The sequence below is a fragment of the Theropithecus gelada genome, chromosome X (genome assembly GCF_003255815.1).
Source record: "Theropithecus gelada isolate Dixy chromosome X, Tgel_1.0, whole genome shotgun sequence".
Lineage (NCBI taxonomy): Eukaryota > Metazoa > Chordata > Mammalia > Primates > Cercopithecidae > Theropithecus > Theropithecus gelada.
In genome coordinates, this window is record NC_037689.1 from 24233414 (window position 1) to 24247590 (window position 14177).

The 14177-nt window shown below is 45.1% G+C and overlaps 2 long non-coding RNA genes across 2 annotated transcripts; one reads left to right on the plus strand and one right to left on the minus strand.

Annotated features, from left to right (window-relative positions):
• The first annotated feature begins 463 nt into the window (after positions 1 to 463).
• Positions 464 to 10434, plus strand: LOC112616112. Its single transcript, XR_003117568.1, has 3 exons — positions 464 to 560; positions 7438 to 7506; positions 10386 to 10434. It is a non-coding gene; the product is annotated as an uncharacterized LOC112616112 (long non-coding RNA).
• Positions 8282 to 10631, minus strand: LOC112616113. The gene is made up of 2 exons (XR_003117569.1): positions 10019 to 10631; positions 8282 to 8967 (listed from the first exon to the last, which is right to left on the minus strand). It is a non-coding gene; the product is annotated as an uncharacterized LOC112616113 (long non-coding RNA).
• Positions 10632 to 14177: the final 3546 nt, after the last annotated feature.

Sequence of the window (14177 nt, forward strand, 5' to 3'; positions counted from 1 at the left end):
TGGTTTCTCTTGGCTCCAGGTAAGGACCACCCTGGGGCGTGCATTTAAGGGGCTGTAAAGAGGGAGGGACCCGCAGTTTCCCGGGGGTTGCACTTTGCTCTAGTTGGCGCCATCCTGGGCGTCCTGGCGACGGGCCTGTGGGCCGGGGGCACTCACAGTTTCCTGAGAAGGGAAGGGGGGCGTCCCGTGCTCCCCTCGGCGCCGCCTGGGTCACCTCCGCCCCCTCCCCCTCCCCGGGGCCCCTCCTCCGCCCCCCCCTCCCGGGGCCCCTCCTCCGCCCCCTCCCCGGGGCCCGGCGTTGCCGCCCCTTCCGTGTGCACGTGGAGGCCGGGGTGGGGCGGGGCAGGCGCAGCCGGGGCTGAGCTTGCAGGGCTGCTCCACTCACCCAACCTCTTCGAGTCCTCCGCGGGCTCCGCCCCACCCGGCTAGTGGGGGAGGTTCTGTCCCGCAGCCTTCGCGGGCGCGCTGCTCTCGGGGACGGTTCCTGCTCGCGTTGGGCGCACCATGGCGCGCTGGGCTGCTGCTCCTCGGCCTGCTCCGCCCTCTGGTGGCCGCCCCTGGTGAGCGAGCGGCGGGATCCGGGTCGGGGGACGCGGTGGGGCGCGGGTCGGGCCTGGAGATCCGCTTGGGGATGTGGGTTGCGGGGTGGTGCACCCCGCTGGGACACCCGGTCCCTCTTCCCTGCCCGGCGGGACGCGCTGTGCCCACGGGGGCCTAGGTCCGGAGGAGGCGCCTACTTTCTCCACAACGCTCTTCCTGGGGCCAAGTGGCAGCCGTTTCAGAGGGAAAGGTCGGCGTTTCTTTTGTAAACCAAAAAGTACCTGGGACAAGTCTCAATACATTTGAGTTAATTTGGCGAAGGTCAGGAAGGAGCCCTTTCTCCAAAGGTGATACTGAGGGCTTAGGTATTTAAAGGGGGGGAAGCACGCTGGAGGGGAAAGGAGGAGGAAGGCTCATTTTACCCAATTCACCTGTTGCAAAAGAAAAGGAGCAGATAGAATAGTCAATTATGTGTTTGTCTTACGCTCACTAAATTGGCACTTTACTAAGATAAGGTCAACAGAGTTGTTGCATTCTTTCTCTGCATCTATCTGCTTGGGAACAGAAGGAAAGACAGCTTTTTGCCTAATTCAGCTTCCAGCTTTATTTATTATTATTATTATTTTGGCAGAGTGAACTGGGGTTCCAAGTTTTAATTTTCCTTCTACACTTTTCAGAATCGCAAGCTCTTAAATTTAGAGGGACCTGGGGAAGAGGTGGCATCCGATTCACCCCAACCCTGGTGAAGTTCTTAGGGATCTCTGCCCCTTTGCATGAGCCCCTCACGTCCCCTGTTATCTCCCCACCGCCCCCCAGGATTCTGGGACCTGGGTCTTGGTTAGGGCAATTGGGGAGGTCTCCCCGGAGCAGCCTCCCGGAGCCACGCCCTGCATCCCAGGCCTAAATTTGGAATTGCTGGGAGCCTGAGACCCGGGGTGGGGGAGGGGAAGGAAAGTTAGAAAAAATGTTCACTCCTGAAAACGTTCAAAAATACTTTGCGGGCCGGGCGCGATGGCTCACGCTTGTAATTCCAGAACTTTGGGAAGCCGAGGCGGGAGGATCACTTGAGGTCGGGAATTCGAGACCAGCCTGGCCAACATGGTGAAACCCCATCTCTACTAAAAATACAAAAATTAGCTGGGTGTGATGGTGCACATCTGTAATCCCAGCTACTTGGGAGGCTAAGGCACGAGAATCGTTTGAACCCAGGAGGCGGAGGCTGCAGTGAGCCAAGATGGGACCACTGCACTACAGCCTGGTCGACAGAGTGACACTCTGTCTGAAAACAAACAAACAAAAAATTAGCGGATACAGGCTCCAGGAATTTAAGCCCGAGCGCTGTGCGACAGGTCCCTGTGAAAAGCGACACGTGGGGGTAGAAATGTGCCCCTACCAGATGGTCCGTGTGTACCAGAGGAGAATTCGGAAAACAGAAAAAATACCAGGAAGGAAGGGTCCCCTGCCATCCCCGACACTGTTACCTTAACAGTGTTTTTCTTTATTTTTTATTTTTGTAGGTACATAGTTGGTGTATATATATTTATGAGTCTATGAGATATTTTCATCCCCTCATGCGTTTATCCTTTGCGTAGCGAGCAATTCAATTATACTCTTTAACAACATTTTTCTATCCCCAACCTTTTAAAATAAAACAGGGGAACCTGCTGGCTGTCCTGTGTTATAAATTCCTTTTGCCACTCCCTGGTGCATTTTTGGTCCTTAATATAGTTAGGTTTTTTTTTTTTTGAGACAGAGTCTAGCTCTGTCGCCTAGGCTGGAGTGCAGTGGTGCAATCTCAGCTCACTGCAACCTCCTTCTCCCAGGTTCAAGCAATACTCCTGCCTCAGCCTCCTGAGTAGCTGGGATTACAAGCACCCACCACCATGTCTGGCTAATTTTTGTGTTTTTAGTAGAGATGGGGTTTCACCATGTTGGCCAGGCTGGTCTTGAACTCCTGACCTCCGGTGATCCTCCTGCCTCGGCCTCCCAAAGTGTTGGGATTACAGGCGTGAGCCACCACGCCAGCCTAGTCAGGCTTTTAAGTAGACCGGCTTGCAGGCAGTGTCGTGTCTGGACTGGCCTTACCTGTAGGGTCCAGCCCTACAGGGCTTGGCGGGTGTTCCCCCGTGTGTGGAGACGAGAGATCATAAGAAATAAAGACAAAAGACACATAGATAAAGAGAAAACAGCTGGGCCCAGGGAACCACTACCACCAAGACACCGAGACCGGTAGTGGTAGCGGCCCTGAATGGTTGGGCGCTGATAATTTGTTGTATACAAGACAAGGGGGCAGGGTGAGGAGGGTGAGTCATCCAAGTGATTGATAAGGTCAAGTAGCAGAGAGGGAAGGCAGCATACGTCAACGTTTTCTTCTATACACTTATCATAAAGATCAAAGACTTTAAGACTTTCACTATTTCTTCTACCACTATCTTCTAAGAACTTTAAAGAGGAACCTGGAGTATGGGAGGAACGTGAAAGTGGACAAGGAGCGTTGAAGCAGAGCACCACAGGAGGGGGCTTAGGCCGATGACTGCGGGCAGGCCTGGATCATATCCAGCCTTCCACAAGAAGCTGGTGGAGCAGAGTGTTCCCTGGCTCCTAAAGGAAAGGAGACTCCTTTTCGTGGTCTGCTAAGTAACGGGTGCCTTCCTAGGCACTGGCATTACCGCTTGACCAAGGAACCCTCAAGCGACCCTTATGCAGGTGTGATAGAGGGCTCACCTCTTGCCTTCTAGGTCACTTGTCACAATGTCCCTTCAGCACCTGACCCTATACCCGCCGGTTATTCCTTGGTTATATGAGTAATGCAACAAAGAGTAATATTAAAAGCTAATGATTAGTAATATTTATTCTAGTGATTGATAATGTCCATGATCATCTCTATATCTAATTTATATTACAACTAGTCTTATTCTAACTGTTTTCTTTATTACACTGAAACAGTTTGTGCCTTCAGTTTCTTGCCTCGGCATCTGGGTAATCCTCCACCCACACTTACCAGGGCTGAATATATTTAGGATTAGAAGCCTGCATGCCCGGCTCTGGGGAAGACAGAGGAGGCCGGGTTTGCTCAGCAAAATTTCTTCTTAATAGTATGTAACTCAGCCTAGAGCATCTCTTAGGAGTCCGGCCCTCTGTGTTTAAGGAGGAATTGCTAATGGCTTTCCACATTTCAAAAAATGTGCCCTGGGCATCCTAGAAATTGTGCTTTCAATTGGTAGCGATTAGAGACAGTGAGGCCTGCTCCATAGGGGGAACCTTAGAGGAGCTGGCAGCCTGCAGGGGAGGTTCCGAACAGGGCTTCATGTTTTTCCGTTTTCTTCATTTTTTATTTATTTAATTTATTTATTTTGAGACAGAGTCTTGCTCTGTTGCCCAGACTGGAGTGCAGTGGTGCAATCTGGGCTCACTGCACTCTACACCTCCTGGGTTCCAGGGATTCTCCTGCCTCAGCCTCCCAAGTAGCTGGGATTAAAGGTGCCCACCACCACGCCTGGCTAATTTTTGTATTTTTAGTAGAGACAGGGTTTCACCATGTTGGCCAGGCTGGTCTTGAACTGCTGACCTCAACTGATCCACCTGCCTTGGCCTCCCAGATTTTTTTAAATTAATTTTTTTATTTCCATAGGTTATTGGGGAACACATGGTGTGTGGTTACATGAGGAAGGTCTTTGGTGATGATTTGTTTTTGTTTTTGTTTTTTTTTTGAGACGGAGTCTCGCTCTGTCGCCCAGGCTGGAGTGCAGTGGCCGGATCTCAGCTCACTGCAAGCTCCGCCTCCCGGGTTCACGCCATTCTCCTGCCTCAGCCTCCCGAGTAGCTGGGACTACAGGCGCCCGCCACCTCGCCCGGCTAGTTTTTTGTATTTTATAGTAGAGACGGGGTTTCACCGGGTTAGCCAGGATGGTCTCGATCTCATGACCTTGTGATCCACCCGTCTCGGCCTCCCAAAGTGCTGGGATTACAGGCTTGAGCCACCGCGCCCGGCCTTTTGGTGATGATTTGTGAGATTTTGGTGCACCCATCACCCGAGCAGTATACACGGCACACTATTTGTAGTCTTTTATTCCTCACCTCCTTCCCACCCTTTCCCCGTGATTCCCCAAAGTCCATTGTGTCATTCTTACGCCTTTGCATCCTCACAGCTTAGCTCCCACATGTGAGTGAGAACACACGATGTTTGGTTTTTCATTCCTGACTTACTTCACTTAGCATAATAGACTCCAATCCCATCCAGGTCGCTGCGAATGACATTCCTTTTCATGGCTGAGTAGTATTCCTTTGTATATACATACCACAGTTTCTTTACCCACTTGTTGATTGATGAGCATTTCGGTGGGTTCCACATTTTTGCAATTGCAAATTGTGCTGCTTTTAAAATGCGTGCGCAGGTATTTTTTTCATAGGATGACTTCTTTTCCACTATGGAAAACAGTATGGAAGTTCCTTAAAGAACTGAGAGTACAACTACCATTTGACCCAGCAATCCCGCTACTGGGTATTTTCTCTTTTCTTCTTAACTGTCCTTCCTTCTTCCTGGCAGGCTACCACCGTAGACATGATGGCTCTGTAGGGTTTTATCGGCTGCATTTGTTCCCAAGCCACCTGCAGAAAGGGTTTTTCTCTTGTCTCTCTGCAAATTCATTTCTTCATCCTTCATGCATTCCTTCCTTCCTTGGCACCTACGGTGTGCTTGGGGTCAGGAAAATATATCCAAGGGAGTTCTGGTGGCCTAAGAATTCTGTTTCCTGGAGAAGAAAGGCATGTAACAGGCAGACAGGAGATAGGGCGACAGGGACCACCATACTTCCATCAATAACGATGATTTGCAGGAGTGCTGGTGTCCATGTAGCCCCTCGAGTTTCCTTCATGGAAGCCTCCTTATTCGCCCTTCCCAATTGAAAAGTGCCTCAACTGTAGTTGGGATTTGAAAAGCTTGAAACTAGATGGCCCCTCTGATGTCATGGTAAATGGTCACATCAGTTTGTGGGGCATAGCTGGGTTGGGAAGGCCACTTCTTGGACACCCTCTAGCCTAAATGTGATGACAGTCATCTGTCTCCACCTCTTAGGGTCTCCCTCAAAAAAGCTGTTGGGGACGTGGGAGGAGAGGATGGCGGGATGAGGAATCAGCAGAAGGGACTTGTGTGCAGGGAAAGTTGGAATTCCAACCTGGTACTGCTGGCACAATTGATTTAATACATTTTTTTTCTCTCCTCTCTCGTGCTCTCTCTCCTTTCTCGCTCTCTATTCTCTCTCCTCTCTTCTCTTTCCTCTCTCTCTCTCCTCTCCCCCTCTCTCTTCTCTTTCTTCCCTCTCTCTCCTCTCTCTGTCTCCCCCTCTCTCCTCTCTCCCCCCTCTCTACTCTCTCTCCCCCTCTCTACTCTCTCTCTCCCCCCTCCTCTCTCTCTCTCCCCCTCTCTTCTCTCTCTCCTCTCTTTCCCCCTTCCCTCTCTCTCCTCTCTCTCCTCTCTGTCTCCCCCTCTCCTCTCTCTNTCTCCGCGCTCTCTCTCCTGTGTCTTTCTCCCCTCTATTCTCTCTCTCCTCTCTCTTTCTCTCTCCTCTCTCTCCCGCCTCTCTCTCATCCCCTCTCTCTCTCTCCGTCTCTCTATGTCTGTCTCTCTCTCTCTCTCTCTTACTCCCTCTTTTTCTGTCTCATGCTCATCTTTTACTGTTTTCACCTGAGGGAAGAGTGATGTGAAAATAGGAATTCACTTTTTCTGAAGTGGTTAGAAATGTGGGGCTGTGGTGTGTTCTCCACCTGTTTTGGGGTCATTCCTTCCTCATTCCTTAGAACGTTGGTATTAACAGCTTATTTCCCTCCTTTAGGGGCTGATTTGAGTTAGCAGATGCCTTTCGTGATGGAGGAAGCAGTGAGGAAGTTTTTAAAGTCTCCTCTGTTGCTGGCTTTGCTGATTATCATCGAATTATTATCATTTTCGAGACATCTCTTTTGCATGATAAATGAATTGAGTTTGGACAGTGGAAACAAAGGAAGTACATGTGTTGTTTATTTTTGTTGTTGCATTTTTGATTATTATTATTATTTTTTTTACCAGTATGCTGGCTTTTTTTTAAGTGTAGTTTCAGAGTCTAACTCTGTGGCCCAGGCTGGAGTGCAGTGGTGCGATCTCAGCTCACTGCAACCTCTGCCTCCTGGGCTTAAGCGATTCTCAGGCCTCAGCCTCCCCAGCAGCTGGGATTACAGGCGCCCACTACCATGCCCGGCTAATTTCTGTCTTTTGGTAGGGGTTGGGTTTTGCCAGGTGGACCAGGCTGGTCTCAAACTCCTAAGCTCAAGCTGTGCACTCACCTTGGCCTCCCAAAGTTCTGGGATTATAGATGCGAGCCATCACGCCCAGCCAGTATGCTGGCTTTTATTTTAAAATGGTTACAGTCTTTGGAACAATGTAAGGCAAATGTGACTCCCCTGACCAGGTCAGGCCTCATGGGCATATGACCTGTGCAGTCACACAGGGACCTGTGCTCACAAGGGTGCCACGGTTTATTGCTGTATTGCTGCCATCTTCAAGTTCTTCATAAAGTTGGAACAATGGGTCGCACATTTTCATTTTGCACAGGACCTCCCAAATTCTGGAGGTGGTCTGGACGCCTGATTTAGTTTTCTTTGAAAATACTTGAAGTTAAATCCTGTAGCTGGAAGATGACAGAAGGGAATTGGCAGGAGGCTACGAGTATGGGCATCCCCACCATGACAAAAACAGGGGTCAATTTTTACCTGTTTAGTGAACAGTCTCTATGCAAATTGATATTTCATTTGCTTTTCTGGTCGCTATTGAAATTGATTTTTCATTTTCTGGTCGCTATGGCAGTTGATTTTTCATTTTCTTGACTACAGGCACTGATGATCGCAACTCTCATGTCTTATAAACAGGTGACCCAGCACCCCTTGATCCCCCCAAACCAAAGCCAGATCCAAACCCCAACTGACCTGGTTTCACTGGTAAGAGCCTCTAACCCTACGGGTGGTCTCTATGTTGTTTATTGTAACATTATTTTATACTTATTAATAAGAATATTTATTCACGTTTTCTCATGTCGTTTTCTCATTTCTATCATATGACATTTACTGACAAATACTATTCTATCTAAGTATATAATAAAATACATTAATTTCTTTAATCCCTAACGTTGAAAACATCGTGTCCTCTGACATTTTAGAATTATGAATTACAAAGCCAATTTGAGTCAACTTTATCTATCCTTTTTCATTCCTTTGAAGAGATTTCTGGTATTCAGATTGTCTAGATCAATGCATATGACTACTTTTATAGCTTTTAACCTGGTTGTGTGCTTGCCCCAGAATCTCACCAGTTTGATTTGATACCAGGGTATCTGCAAATGTCTGTGTCTTCAAACCTTTTCCAGTAGCAATGATCACCTACAAAACCTTTGTTGAATAGTGTCATTATTATATCAAACTAGTCTTAGTTTCACATCTCTCGTTCTGAAATGTACAAAGCATAATGCATCCCAATGGGCCATGGAGACGCCTTCTTTTGTGTATTGGATGCTTTGGCCTTTATCCTTCAATTCATGGTGCCCGCCACCAGGCCCGGCTCAGTTTTGTATTGTTAGTAGAAACGGGGTTTCACCATGTTGGCCAGGCTGGTCTCGAACTCCTGACCTCAGATGTTCCGCCTGTCTCGGCCTCGCTACCTACTGATGTATAAGCCTTCTTCAGTGATTTATCGATATAAAAGATTACCAGCCACTTATTATGAAAATGGTTTTGCACTTTATTTTTGCCTTTGAATATTTTTAACAGGAATGTTTTACAAGCAGTATGTTTATTTTTTTTAATGGTGTCTTACGTTTGTGTGGGTATCCTGCTTCATGTAACTTTTTCTTTTCCATTTAAATTGGGAATCATTTTGCTGTTGTCTCTTCTCTTGGGAGAAATAAAACCTTCTTTTTAATTTCGTTTGAATTGTTTATAATCATAGGTTGATTCAAGGAATGGTAATGCGTTTTCAATGTTGAGCTTTTTCTTTTTTTTGTTTTGTTTTGTTTTTTGAGACAGAGCCTCAAGTGGCGTGATCTTGGCTCACTGCAGCCTCCACTTCCTGGGTTCAAGCGATTCTCGTGCCTCAGCCTCCCAAGTAGCTAGGATTACAGACATGCACCACAATGCTAGGCAAATTCTTGTATTTTGAGTAGAGATGAGATTTCGCCATGTTAGCCAGGCTGGTCTTGAACCCCTGACCTCAGGTGATCTGCCCACCTCAGCCTCTCAAAGTGCTGGGATTACAGGTGTGAGCCACTGCGCCTGGCCCGAGCTTTTTCTTTGAGATTAGATTTGTCTCTTTCTCTTGTTGTTTCCGTCAATGGGTTTCTAAAGTGTTTTTTCCTTGTTTTTGTTACTCTGAATCCATTTTCGTGTCCACCATTTTTCTGTTTATTTCTGTCACGTAGAAACGATTGTGTATGTATTTTTTTACTATCTATGAAATGATGACCCTTTGTTAAAATCCAATTTTTTTCTCGTCATTTCTGACCTTTTCTAAGAAGTCTGTCATATTATTTGGTAATGGGTTTTAAAAATTTTCCCCGTTCCTGGATTTATATGTTCTCTTTACAGTTTATTTGTAATTCAGTTCTATTGCCTTTGCTAGAAAACTCAGGACCACTTTTAATACATGGGGTTGTAAATACGGTAGACAGCTTTTTTCCAGACATTAGGGCAAAACCCCAAAAAGATTCACCTTTAAATAAAATAAATCATTTCAAGAAGTGTCTTTCTCTTCTAGTATGCTTTTTTTCCTGAACACATACGTTCTTATGCTATGAGATTTCTTATTCCTTTCTATACAATATATGTGAAAAATCATGTGCTTTTTATTCATTACTTGTGTATTTTCATATGGTTTTGAAAAAAAAGATTCATTTTGATGTAGCCCCTCAGGTTTCTTTCATTTGAGCCTCCTTGATCACTCCCAATATAAAATGTGTCTCGACCTTAATTGGGATTTGAAAAGCTTAGAACTAGAAGGCTGGGCCGGGTAAGGTGGCTCACGCCTGTAATCCCAGCACCTTAGGAGGCTGAGGCGGCTGGATCATTTGAGGTCAGGAGTTCAAGATCAGCCTGACCAACATGGAGAAACCCCGCCTCTGCTAAAAATACAAAAATTATCCAGGTGTGGTGGCGTGCGCCTGTAATCCCAGCTACTTGGGAGGCTGAGGCAGGAGAATGGCTTGAACCCGGGAGGCAGAGGTTGCAGTGAGCCGAGATTGCACCACTGCAGTCTAGCCTGGGCAAAAGAGCAAAACTCCATCTCAAAAAAAAAACAAAAACAAAAACAAAACAAACAAAAAAACCTAGAAGGCTGGCTTTGAAACTAGCATGAATGTCACATTAGTTTATGGAGCCCAACTGGGTGGGTAGAGCCACTTTTGAGACACAGATCAGAATCTGTCAGTCACAGATCAGATGAGATCACAGGCACCTGCCCTACCTCTTACGGTCCGCTTACCAGGTCAGGTGTTGCGGACCTGGGAGGAGATAATGGGGAATCGATCAGAGAGAGTTGTGTGCAGGTAGATTCGGAGTCCCAGCTGGGTCCAGGCAGCACAGTTGATTTACAAATGACATTATTTCTCTCTCCCTCTCTCTCTTGCTCTCATCTCTTACTCTTGTCATCTGAAGGAAGAATGATGTGAAAATGGTCAGGAATTTACTTTTTCAAATGACATCCTGGTCAGTGTGATATTCAGAAAGTCTTTAGTCATGTGGGTCTCTGGTGATTTCTCCATCTGTTTCTGAAGTCATTCCTTCCTCATTTCTCAGAACTTGAGAAGTAACAGACCATTTCCCTCCTTTAGGGGCTGACTTTGACTTAGCAGATGCCTTTGGTGGTGGAGGAAACAGTGAGTAACTCTTTTTAAGTCTGGTTACCGACTTGCTTACTGTCACCAAATTACTGTCATTTCCAAAAGACTTATCTCTTTTGCATGATCCATGGATTGGGTTTATACAGTGGAAATATATGCCTTGTTGTGATTTATTCTTGTTGTTGTTGGATTCTTTTTTCCACCAGTATGCTGGCTTTTATTTTAAAATTGTTACAGTTTCTGGAATGATATAAGGCAAATGTCACTTCCCTGGCCGGGTCAGACTTCATGGGCATGTGACCTGTGCATACAAGGGCACTATATTGGTGTATTACTCTGTAGCTGCCATCTCGAAATTCTTCATAAAATGGGAACAGTGAGTCTTGCATTTTCATTTTGCACAGGACCCCTCAAATTCTGGAGGTGGTCTGGACACCTGGCTTAGTTTTCTTTGAAAATACTTAAATCCTGTAGCTGGAAGATGATGGAAGGGAATTGGCAAGAGGCTGTGTGTATGGACATCCCCACCATGACAAAAACAAGGGCCACTTTTTACCTGTTTAGTGAACAGTCTCTATGCAAATTGATTTTTCATTTGCTTTTCTGACCATTATGGAAATTGATTTTTCATTTTCTTTTGTGGTTGCTATTGAAATTGATTTTTCATTTTCTTTTCTGGTCACTATCGAAATTAATTTTTCATTTTCTTTTCTGGTCACTATCGAAATTGATTTTTCATTTTTCTGGTCGCTATGGAAATTGATTTTTCATTTTTTTTTGGACTGCAAGGCACTGATGATCGCAACTCTCATGTTTTACAAACAGGTGACCCAGCACCGCCTGATCCCCCAAACCAAAGCCAGATCCAAGCCCCAACCGACCTGGTTTCACTGATAAGAGCCTCTAACCCTCCGGGTGCTCTCTATGTCGTTTACCCGGCAGTGAGATGTTCATGTCATCTGAGAAGAGGAGATTTCAGGTGAGCCTGTTTCTGCTGTTGAATTACAAGGTGATTGCAGTGCTCAAGTAGTGGAAAACCTAGATTTCAAAAATAGTTTTCGGTTTGGATTTTATTTTTCTTTTCTTGATGTCACTTCAAAGATAAACGGAACTTCCAGATAACTGAATAAGAGCTTTTAGATGTAGACTTACTATGGGGAAAACCATCTCTGTGTTTCCTATGGGGAAGCCAACTTGTTTTAAATAATTAGATTTTTACTGAGTGTTTTTCTTTACATGTTTGTTTAATTTTTAACACAGAAAACTATCAAGATGGTCTAAATCCTGTTGACATTTTTATGGTTTTTTTGCTGGTAATGTTATTATTGGCATAAGAATATTCCTTGAACGTTTTCTTGTGTCATTTAATCATTTGTATCATATGACTTTACATTATTATACTACAATTATACTACATACTTAATTACATACTTTGGTTTCTTTAATCCCTAATTCTGAAGTTATGTTTCTTCTGATGTTTTGGAATTATAAATTACAAAGCAAATTTGACTGCCCTTCATGCACTTTCCTTTATGTTTGAAGATATGTTTCTACAGTGCAAGTTGTTTAGATCAATGTTTGTGAGTACATTGGTAGCTTCTGACATGGTTTTGAAATTGCCTCAGAATTGCACCAATTTATTTTGATGGCAGCGGTGTGCGCAGATGACCCTTTCCTCACACCATCTCCGATAGTGGTGTTCACCAAAACATCTTTGTCCAGTAGTGCAAAACGTCATGCTAACCTTGTCTTAGTTTCATGTCTTTAATTCTGAAACTTGAAACAAGAACAATGCATCAGTGGGCCATGGACACTTCTTCTGTGTATGGCATACTGTGGCTTTTATTCTTCTGTGCTAGTATGTCCTCCCTGATTTCTAGTCATTTTTGAATTACTTATAGACAATTAACATTGCCCAGTATATTATGAAAATGTGTTTCCACTTTATGTTGCCTCTGAAAACATTTTGAACAGAACCATTTACAAGCAAGACTTGAATTTTTCTTTTTTATGTTGTCTTCGATTTGTGTGAGTTTCCACCTTTGTGTACCATGTTTTTCCTTTTAACTTCAGAACCATTTTATCACTGTCTCTCTTCCCTCTTGGGAAAAAGAAAACCATCTTTTTCTTTTCTTTTGAATTACTTACAACTATGAATTGATTTATAGAATGCTAAAATATTTGTAAAACTGAGCATTTTCATTGGGACTCAAATTCTTCTGTGTGCCTTTTTCTCCTGGTGATTTCTTTAAATGGATTTCTAAGGTGTTTTCCCGTCAGTATTGATTTGTTTTGCTGAATACATTTTTATGTGTGCTGTTTTTCTCTCTATTTCTAAACTATAGCAGCATTTTTGTGCACTCTCTCTTACTCTCCACTGAATGATGAACCTTATGAACTGCAATTGTTCTCTCTCCATTTCTTGTATTTCTTTTTTTGTTTGTTTGTTTTTTTTTTTTTTTTTTTTTTGAGACGGAGTCTCGCTCTGCCGCCCAGGCTGGAGTGCAGTGGCCGGATCTCAGCTCACTGCAAGCTCCGCCCCCCGGGTTCACGCCATTCTCCCGCCTCAGCCTCCCGAGTAGCTGGGACTACAGGCGCCCGCTACCGCGCCCGGCTAGGTTTTTGTATTTTTAGTAGAGACGGGGTTTCACCATGTTAGCCAGGATAGTCTCGATCTCCTGACCTTGTGATCCACCCGCCTCGGCCTCCCAAAGTGCTGGGATTACAGGCTTGAGCCACCGCGCCCGGCCCATTTCTTGTATTTCTAAGAAGACTGACATGTAAGTGATTTTTAAAAATTGTCTGCTTTTCTGTGTTTTTTCGTTGTCTTCAGCGTGCATTCGTATTTTGATTGAATTGGCTTTGCTAGAGAACACATGACGGCGTTAAGTATGAGTGAAGACAGTAGACATTTTTTTATTCCTGATTTCAAGGCAAAAACCTAAAGAGGTTCACCTTTAAATAAAATAAATGGTCTTTGCAAAACCAGATATTCATTCCAAGAAGATCTCTCTATTCTAGTATACTTTCTTTTCTAAACATATAATAGTATAGGTTCTCATACCGTGAGACTTCTTATTTCTTTATACACAATATATTGGAAAAATCATCCGTTTTTTAGTGATGACTAATGTACTGTTGTTACATGGTGTTGAAAAGTGTTGGATTCAAAGTAGCCCCTCATGTTTCCTTCATTTAAGCCTCCTTTTTTCCCCTTCCCCATGTAAAAAGCTCCTGATGGCCAGGCATAGAGGTTCACACATATAATCCCAGCACTGTGGGAGGCTAAGATGGGAGGATCTTTCAAGCCCAGGAGTTCAAGACCGGCCTGGGCAACATAGCAAGACCCCCTCTCTAAAATGAAATAAAAAATTAGCAGGCGTGGTGGCACATACCTCCTGTCCCGCCTGCTTGGGAGGCTGAGGCAGGAGGATTGCTTGAAGCCAGGAGGCGGATCCTGCAGTGAGCTGTGGTCAGACCACTGCACTCCAACCTGGGTGACGGAGGAAGACCCTGTCTCAAAACAAAACAAAAACAGTTGCTCTACCTTAATTAGAATTTGAAAAGCTTAGAACTGGAAGGCAGCCTCTGAAATGATCAAGAACATACCTGGTGGGTAGACCCACTTTTTAGATGCTCTCTAGCCCAAATCTGATCACAGTCATTCTTCCTCACCTCTTCGGGTCTCCCTCACAGAAGGCGTTGGGGGTGTCGAACGAGATGACGATGGGATGGGAATAAACAGGAGCAACCAGTGTGCAGGCAAAGTTGGAGTTCCTACTC